This window comes from Anomalospiza imberbis, chromosome 5, assembly GCF_031753505.1.
Source record: "Anomalospiza imberbis isolate Cuckoo-Finch-1a 21T00152 chromosome 5, ASM3175350v1, whole genome shotgun sequence".
NCBI classification, from domain to species: Eukaryota; Metazoa; Chordata; class Aves; order Passeriformes; family Viduidae; genus Anomalospiza; species Anomalospiza imberbis.
Window position 1 is genome coordinate 51,784,480 of NC_089685.1, and position 9,780 is coordinate 51,794,259.

The following is a 9,780-nucleotide window of genomic DNA, read 5'->3' on the forward strand; positions in this document are numbered from 1 at the left end:
GGCCAGGATTCTGAATGCAATCCCCACGTGGGCCAGTCACTTGTCACCCACCGTTGGATTCGATGATCCTCGTGGCTCTTTCCAACTCAGAATCTCCCGTGCTCTGGAAATAAAGAGCAAACAGCTTCCACAGGCTTTTTAAACCCCCTGGTTTTTCCACTGGGGAGTGCGAGCCACAGAGAAAGAGGGAGAGAGGAGGGAGAGCATCGAGTCTCACCCGGCAGGTGTCGGATGAGCGGCTGGAGCAGGACCGAGCCCCGGCGGGGCGGGGGCGCGGCGGGCGGGAGCCCCCGGGGGCTCGGGCACGGGGGAGGGGGAGGAGGGCGCTGCTCTGCCCAGGGCGGTGCGGGTCCCTCGGGGCTCCGGGGCGGGGGGGGCTCCGCATCCCCGGGGCGCCGCGGGGCCGGGACCGCGCCGGAGCGCGCTGCTGCCGCCGGGGGGCGCTGCGGGAGCGCCGCCGCTCCGTGTCCGCCAGGCGGCGCCCCACGGGCCGGGGCCGCGGGCGGCGCTGAGGGAGCGGCGGCGTCGGGAGGGTCCCGGGGCCGGCACGGGCGGTGCCCGCGCCCCGCCCGCTCCCGGCCGCGATCCAGCGCCGCTCTGGGGAACCGCCGCCCTACTCCTGGGCCCGGCACCGGCACGACCCCGGCTCCCCGGGCCGCGCCGGGACCGGACCCCAGCCCCGCACCGGCCGAAGCAGGAGCAAAGCGGCAGCGCCGGGCTCGGTCCCAGCGCCCGTCCCGGAGCGGCTCCTCCCGCCCGCCGCGATCCCGGTCCTCACCCCAGCCCAAATCCCGCACCCCGCCCGCCGAGCGGCTCCGCCCGGGACCCCCAGCGGACACCGGCAGGACCCGGGCCCAGATCTCCGGGCCCAGGTCCCGGTGCCGGCCCCACCTCAGCGCCTCGAGCTCCGAGCGGCGGTCCCGCCGCACCCCGGGACGCGCATCCACCGCACCGAGCGGAGCGGGCGCGGATCCGCCGGGATTTATGGGCGGGGCCGGGCCGGCACAGGTGTGAGGGGCGGGGCCGGCACAGGTGCGCGGGGCCCCAGAGCGCCTGCGCGGGGCGGGGCCCAGGGGATTTAAACCGCGGGGAGGGCCCGGCAGAGCCATTTGCTCCTCGGCGCTCGCTGCGGCCGGGCCGGGCTCTGTGTCTCTTTTCCTCTCTATTTCTTCTACGTTTCTTTGCTTCTCTACTTCTTTTCCTCTATACCTCTCCTTCCTCCCCTCCCTTCTTCCCCTTCCCCACCCCCTACACCCTCCCCCCCCCCCCACCCCCCCCTCCCTCTCCCCCCTAGCCCTCCCCTTCCTCCCCCCCAGCCGGATCCCCCCTACTCCTCATCCCTCTACATACCCCAACCCTACCGCACCCCTCCATCCTCTCCTTCCTCCCTTCCTTCCCCCACCCCGGCTCCTCCTGCCCCTTCTCCCTGCTCCTCTTCCCCCCCCGCCCAGTCTCCCCCCAGTTGCCTTCAATCCTCTCCCTCCTTCCTCCACTTTTCCTTCTCCCCTCACCCCGGTTCCTCCTGTCCCCCTCTCCGTGATGCCTTCCCCCCTCACGCCATCCTCCTCTTTCCCCGCAACCTGCCTTCAATCCTTCTCCTCCTTCCTCCCCCTGCCATTCGCCCAGCCCCCTCCCCTGGTGCCCTGCACACCCCGACCTCCCCCCACCTGCCCTCCGTCCTTGTCACTCTCCTCTCGACCACCCCCTCTGCTCCCCTATTCTCGTTCTCCATCCCCCGCTCTCTCTCTTTTCCCCGCAGCCGCGGGGCTCGGGGTGCCGGAGAATAAAGCCCAGAGGGCCGGAGCCCGGCGCCCCCCGCCCTCGCTGGAGTCCCCCCACACGGGGCCGGACCCGCTCGGCGGGTCCCCCCATACCGGTCTAATACACCGCCCGACACTGCCGGGGTTGCGGCTTTCCCGACATCACACTGGGGGTCGGGGCTGGGGGTCAGGGAGGGCCCCTCCTCCGGAGGGGGACCTGGGGAGAGGGGTGTGGGTAGCTTAGGGGGGACCCCCTCCTCCGGAGGGGGCGGGGGGGTGGGTTAAGGGGCCCCCTCCTCCGGAGGGGGTCCGGGGGGGGGGGGGGGTTAGGGAGGGCCCCCTCCGGAGGAGGGGGTCCCGGGGGGGGTCGGGGTGGGCCCCCTCCGGAGGAGGGGGTCCGGGCAGGGGGCGGGGCGGAGGGGGTCTTTTTTTTCCCCCTCCAGGCCCAGCCCCCTCCCCGGACCCCCTCCTCCGGACGGGCCCCGCTCCGGGCCCTCCCGGGGACCCCCTCCTCCGGACCGGGGCCCCCCGGGGGGAGGGAAAGGGGGCGGGGTGGGTGGCCCGGGGCAGGAGGGGCTGTTCGTTTGTCCGGCCGTTTCTGTACGTGCGCTCACGGTGACGTGACCCCCTCTGCTTCCCCCCCACCCCTCCCTCCCCCCGGGCCCCGGTCCGGAGGAGGGGGTCCCCGGGAGGGCCCGGAGCGGGGCCCGTCCGGAGGAGGGGGTCCGGGGTGGGGGCGGGGCCTGGAGGGGGGGAAAGGCCCCCTCCGCCCCGCCCCCTGCCCGGACCCCCTCCTCCGGAGGGGGCCCACCCCGACCCCCCCCCCGGGACCCCCTCCTCCGGAGGGGGCCCTCCCTAACACCCCCTCCAACCCCCCCGGGACCCCCTCCTCCGGAGGGGGCCCCTTAACCCACCCCGCTCCCCCCCCCGCCCCCTCCGGAGGAGGGGGTCCCCCCCTAACCTACCCACACCCCTCTCCCCAGGACCCCCTCCGGAGGAGGGGCCCTCCCCGACCCCCCAGTGTGATGTGTGGCAGCCGGAGTGCCGGCGCTGTGTGTGAACAGCACTGCGGACCCGCCGAGCGGCTCCGGCCCCGTGTGGGGACTTCAGCGAGGGCGGGGGGCGCCGGGCTCCGGCCCTCTGGGCTTTATTCTCCGGCACCCCGAGCCCCGCGGCTGCGGGAAAGAGGGAGAGGGAAGGACGGGGGACAGAGCAGAGATGGGGGAGTGAGGAGGGAAGGGAAAGGCCAGGTGGGGAAGAGGGAGGGTGGACAGGGGAGGAGGAGAGGGGAATAGAAGGGGATAGCGGGGTAGGGACCGCAGAGGAAGGAGTATGGGGGTCGGGTTTGGGGGGAGAGGAGGGAAGGGTTTCGGGGCGAGAGGGAAGGGGGAGAACGGGGGAGAAAGAAAGGGAATACGGGGAGAAGGAAGGAGGGGTAGAGAGGGGGACAGGAGGGGAGGCCGAAGCCCCCGAGCCTCACCTGCGGAGCCCGCACGGGAGCTCCCGCCCGCACCGTGCTCTGAGTGAGCAAATGGCGGCCGAGGCGATAACCGGGGCTTAAATCCCCTCGGCCCCGCCCCGCGCAGCCGCCCTGGGGCCCCGCGCACCTGAGCCGGCCCCGCCCCTCACACCTGAGCCGGCCCCGCCCCTCACACCTGAGCCGGCCCCGCCCCTCACACCTGAGCCCCGGCCCCGCCTCACGGAGCCCCGGCCCCAGCCCGGGCCCATTCCGGGCCCCGCCTCACGGAGCCCCGCCGTGCCCGGGATGGGGCCGGGCCCATCGCTCGCGTTCCCGCCCCTCACACCTGGGCCGAACCGGGGCTGGCACCGGCGCTGGGACCGGGGCTTCGGGTCCGGGTCCTGCCCGTGTCGCCGGGGGTCCCGGGGCCGGAGGACCGGGGCGGGATTGGCGCTGGGATGGGGACCGGGCTCGCCGCGGGCGGGAGGAGCCGCTGCGGGACGGGCGCTGGGGCCGAGCCCGGCGCTGCCGCTCCTGCTCCGGCTGCGGCCCCGCCGGGGCTCCGGGACCCCCCAGACCCCGCCGGTCCCCGCAGAGCCGGGGAATTTGTTTTGAACTTTTCATCCAGCCTAGGCAGATAATTCTCATGGAGAAACCCCAAAAATAAAGGATATGGGATCGGGGGACGGGGGGTCGGGGCACGGGCAGTGTTCTGCTTGAAATTAAAAACCTTCTGGGAAGAAGAAATCTGTGGAACAGCTCATTTCCAATCCTGGACCGGCTTCTGTGTGATTGCCTGTGATTCCAGCTGCTCCCGTGGCATTTTAAGCCTGTGGCTCTCTAATGAAGTGTCAGGTACTGAGCACGACAGAAAATAATGGGAAAACTCTCGGGATCAGGCAGTGTCCCAAAGAGCTGGCAGTGCCCAGCACTCCTGACTGGATTCTGGGGATCCCAGCAGAGCCCTTCCATAGTGTCCCCATGGAGCTGACACTGTCCAGCATTCCTAGCTGGAATGTGGAGGTGACAGTCCCCCCTTCCATAGCGTTCCTGTGTCTCTGGCACTGCTCACCATCCCTGCCCAGGGTTTGGGGGTTCCAGCACAGCTCCCCCAGCACATCCCACTGCTTCCTCAAGTCCCCTTTAACCAGGATCATTTTTCGGGGTGGGGGCACCCAAAGCCAGCAGAATTGGCTTTAACCAGTTTTGGGGGATCTCCCCTCTCCCCTCCTCACTGAATTCCTGCTGCCAAATCCCAGCCTGAGGCTCAGCTCCCCGTCCCCTCAATCCCTCTGAGGAACTGGACTTGGATTGCCCAATCCAGCAGGGCAGCAACGCTGTTTCTCCTCACTGTGTATCTTGATTGCAGGAACTGCTGAAGAAATAATTCAAAGAAATTCAGAGAACGAAGAGACACAAAGGAAGAGAGAGCTGCCAGCTCCAACCAAGGGCTGCTCAAACCCCTTCTCACCGATTTGCTTTAATTAACCAATGCAAATGAACCAGTCCAAACCACACTGATGCGGTTTTATTCTTTTTAATCAAATTATAAATACTGCAGAATATAAAAGAACACTTTTGACCCCAAAACTCTTCTAGGAGATACACAGGGCAGGGCTGCACTGCACCCCCAAAGTGAGGATTGGGAGAACCGGGAGAAAAGAAAATCCAGGCTGAGATTCCTGGGAGATTGCTGCAGCTTCTGCCAGCCAGAACAACCCTTGGTCTGAACACACCTGCGGGATCTCATCAGTATCCTCCCGGGCCTTTTATTAAAAGCAGATTTCCACAGAGAATTAATGACATACAGAAAATTAAATGGTAACGGAAAGGAGCAGCTCCCCCAGCCCATCAGGCTGCAGCATCCAAAAGAAAATGAACAGGAAGATTATGGATTATGGATTGGGACCATCCCAAATCCCAAATTCCCCGTGTGGAATACCACTCTGCTCTGCTCTAGAAATCACCACCTCTCTTGGTGGACAAACCCTTCAGCTCTGCTTCCAATTCACCGAGCTCCCAGCTGTGCCACCGAGACTGTCCGCACCGTGTCCGGGGCGGGATCCAGGGAGACCGGCAGGGAATTGCCGCGGGAACGCTGCCCAGGAAGCTCCCGGCCCTGCCCTGTGCCTGCAGCCCAGAGGGAGATCTCTTCCCACAGCTCCGGCTGCGCTCGGCGCGTCCCGGCGCTTCCCACGCGGAGCCGCACGGCTCCCTCCGCCCGCTGCCTCGGGAGCGTCCCTGCGGTGCCAGCAGGAAAGGAGCCTCTCCGGGACACGGACTGGGGATCCAGGGGGAGAAAAGGAGTTTTCGGTCTTTAGCATCTCCCATTCTATCGGCACTGACAACAAACACGGCTTCAGCCTTGGCAAGACACGGAGGGTCAGAGGTGTTACAGATCCTGGTGTCACGTCGGCCTTGCCGCAGGTACAGCCTGACAGGGAGAGGGAAGGAAAAAGGTCAGGATGGGTTAAAGTTCCAGAACATCCTTACCAGGATTTTGTCAGCTTTGGTTTCACTGATGCATTTAATGTTCAGCAGCTCCTTCTCTGGTGCAAAAGCCACAACCTCCGCTGTGTGAAATCCAGCTTCTTCCAGCTTCTTCTCATCACTGAAATTTGTGCCACATTGCTGGGAGGGAGGGGGGAAAAGGACACCTGTTAGTATTTTTTGATTGTTTTGGATTTTTTTTGATAGAACACAAGAATTTAGCAAAGAAGTTTTCTGATTCATCTTGTTTTGAAGGAAAAAATTAAGATTGGGTATTAAGAAGAAATTGTTCCCTGTGAGGGTGGGGAGGCCCTGGCACAGGCTGCCCAGAGAAGCTGTGGCTGCCCCGAGAAGCTGTGGCTGCCCCGACCCTGGCAGTGTCCAAGGCCAGGCTGGACAGGGCTTGGAGCAAGCTGGGACAGTGGGAGGTGTCCCTGCCCCATGGCAGGGGTGGAGCAGGATGAGCTTTCAAGGTCCCTTCCAAGCCAAACCCTTCCAGCATTCCACTCTTTCATCCGTTCAGGGAACAGGGATTTCCTTCTTTCAGGTTTGGGGGAAGCTGATGTTTTATGAACGGAGTCCTGCTGAGTTTTGCTCCTCTCTTTAGCCGTGTATCACATGTGCTTCCTATACAGAGTCCCGGCACCTTCACACATTGAGGGAAGGAAGCAGAATGCTGTAGCTGTGACAAAAAGCTTTGCAGAAGTTATTTTAAAGCCTCAAAGCCACTCCCAAACCCAAATTAAAATAGTGAGCCAGCGCTGTTTACTCATCTCAGCAGACTGGCAGGCCCACAAACTTTCCCAAGCATGTTCCAGAAAAAAGCATGTTTCACCTCAGCAGCCCCTGCCTGTGGCTGACCACTGGGTTTTGGAGCAGGACAGGCCCCCCAGAGCCTCCTGCCCCTCCCAGCAGCCCAAGCCACAGCACTTGGTCCCCAGGGTGGGTGTGGTGGGGTCTGACCCCTGGATCCAGGGATCCTTTCCCTGCAGGCACCCAGGCTCGGGCACAGCTTCCCCATGCTGTGGCTGTTCCACCACCTTTTGCCTGGAATTTCTACCTTGGTGGGGCTGTCACCCACCTGGGGACACAGTGCTGTATTCCATGGCTGGAGAGGGCAAGTGGGTCCTGCCAAAAATCATACCAGGTGCCACTGATGGACCTTCTTTCCAGGACACCCTTCTGCTGTCAGGAGAAATCATAGTGGCTGTGTTCCTGTGGTGGGGGCCAGAGGGCAAAAGCTTGTTTCATCTTACCTGGAGGGCCTTGTGCCAGAGAGATGAGGAAGAAGCTTTAGATCACCCTCCATCTGGCCATCCTGAGGCAAATAAAGACAAAAGGGAGGAAACCCAATGAGGCAGCTGCTGTGTGTGTGTTGGTCACCACATCTCACCTCACTTTTCCTGTGGGACCCCTCTGTGGAGGTCTCCTGGTTGTGGCCATCACAGAGGGGGAATCAATGCACCACTGGAACAGTGGGAATCAGGACATGAACCTTGCTGCTGCATGTTTTGAAGAGGCTCAGGCAGAATTCCTAGTTACATTCATTTTAAGTTATTTCCTCAACTATGACTATGAGATCTTTTTTTAAATTCTTTTTTAGTGAAAACTTGGATTTTGCATAACATGAATAGTCTCATGTGAGCAGGAATCTCCCTGAAGATACTTTACTGGATGCTTTTTTGGTGTAGCTTCCTTGCATTCCTCCAGTCTGAATTTCTGAGCTCATTCTGGACATCTTTTATCTATGGCTCTGGACCCCCTTCATCCCTAGGGAAGGGATCTCTCCTCTCCTGTACCAGTGGAGGAGGAAGACTGGAAGCAATTTGGGAAATGGGCTGTAATTCATCCTGTGCACATAGTGAAGAAGATAATGAGGAAAAAACAGAACAAGAAAAAAACCCCAAATCCCACAGAATCCAGCAGCTTTTTCCAACACAAAATGAGGACTTGATGTCGACAAAAAATTTTGTGGATTCTGGTCTGCTCATGCAAAAAAAAAAAAAAAAAAAGTGGGGAAATAAAAGAGTCAGAGAAGAGAGCATTTCTTCCTGGTGTTTTTGATCAGTCTATTTAGTTTTCACTTCAGTGCATGTAAGATGCCTTCACCTGAAAAGTCTCATTTGAAAAGAAAATCACCTCTTAGGCTGAGTGTGTTAAACCCCAGCCTGCTGGTTCAGTTCTGCAGCTCTGCTGCCTTTGCTGCTGCTGGGCACCCACCTCCCAGACTGCAGGAACCCCTTGCAATCCAGGAGAGGTCCTCAGATCCTGCTGCAACATCCTGCAAAAGCTGGAGTGTCACAGCTTCCACAAGAGCAGAGGGAGGTAAAAGTATTAAACTGTATTTCCATGGATACTTAGAAAACTTAGGAAAACAATCCAGAGAGGGCAATCTCTGAGACAAGGCAAAAAGCCACTTGCTATTCATTTGCTGCATCAGCTCCTCTATCAACCAATTTGATCAGAGCAGCAGTCAAAACTCAGTTATGCAACTACATACGAATGATTCAGTTCATCAATGCCTTACTTAACATTTCTGCCCACTCCCCATTTTCCCCAGCCTTGGGGGTGTGCGCCCCTGGCCCCTCACCCCTCCTTTCAAACAAGCATATTTTACTTGAAGCCTGCAGACTGGGAACCTCAAACACTGACCTGGGGTGTTGATCCCAAACTTCTTACATTTGTCCTGGAAAATGAAAAGAAACTGAGCACAGAAGTGCAACTGGCATTAGTAAGTGGTATTAATGTCAGTAAGGAAGGGAAGAAAACCCACCAAGCTGGCTTCATCATGCTAAAAGCAACTGCAAGGCAAATGACACTTGAGGGGAAGGAAGCAAGGCAGAGAAGGGTGGGTGACACAAGTGCTGAGAGCACGAGGTCAAAGGCTACAGAAACCAGTGTGTCCTAACTGGGAAAAAGGATTGCTGAGACATGAGCACAGGTAACTCCAGACAGGAAATAAGGAGAAGGCAAAGTGAGCAAACAGGACAGAGAAATCGAATTTCTGAGGGAGAAAGGACTTAGTTAATACTGTCCTACTAGGAGCAACCAAGAGCCTGTGAAGTGGATGAGCAGGCAAGTTTGTGGAGGCTGTTTTCTGACCATGAGGGTTCAGCTCAGGAGGCTGATGCTCAGCCCTTGATTCTGCCCATCCATGCCCCTCGCAGGTTTCTGCTTGGTCAGCCCTCCAGCAATTCCTGGCAGAGCCAGTTCAAATCTGGAGGCTTTTGAACCCCTACAGTCTGTGTTTCCAGGCCAGGCTGGTGAGCCATCAGTCCTTCCCTGCCTTGATGCCCTGTCTGGGGTTTCCAGTCATGGTCTGTCTTCCTGCTGTGACAGAACACCCAAAGCCAGGGGGTGGGGGCACACGAGCCTGGGGTGGCTGGGTGAGGTGCCAGAAAGGCTGCAAATGACTGCCAGAGCACGAAGCCTTTCATTACAGAGTCACAGAATCACTCAGGCTGGAAAGACCTCTGAGATCCTTGAGTCCAGCCTGTGACCAAGCACCACTTTATCAACCAGGCACTGAGCGCCACGTCCAGCCTTTCTTTAAACACCTCCAGGGACGGGGACCCCACCACCTGATGCCCAATCAGCCTTTCTGTGAAGAATTTCTTCCTGCTGTTCAACCTGAGTCTCTCCTGGCACAGCTTGAGGCCATTCCCTCTTGTCCTGTCCCTTGTTCCCTGGGAGCAGAGCCCAATCCCCCATGGCTGCCCCCTCCTGTCAGGGAATTGTGGAGAGCCAGAAGGTCCCCCCTGAGCCTCCTTTTGTCCAGGCTGAGCCTCCCAACCACTCCTCTGAGCACCCCAGTCCCTTCCCTAGCTCTGGAGAATAAAGGTGATCACTGACAGATGCAGCTGATCTTGCAGGGTGACAAAGGCAGTGCCGCTGAGTGCCTGTAAAACTGCAAGCAGCAGAACAAACAATGGCCTCAACTTTTCTGCTCTGTACCCATCCAGGTCTGCTTCACCATTACTCATCAAGAGAATCCAGTCTCATATGCATGGATATGCAAAAGGTCCTGACTTCTGTAGAAGCACAGCCTGTTTTAGGTGGCCTTCAGCTTCA

The 9,780-nt window shown here is 60.1% G+C and overlaps 1 protein-coding gene across 1 annotated transcript in view; it reads left to right on the top strand.

Annotated features, from left to right (window-relative positions):
• Positions 1-9,780, top strand: part of FERRY3 (FERRY endosomal RAB5 effector complex subunit 3) — a 360,837-nt gene that overhangs the window by 193,815 nt on the left and 157,242 nt on the right. The gene's annotated exons all lie outside the window — the stretch shown is intronic.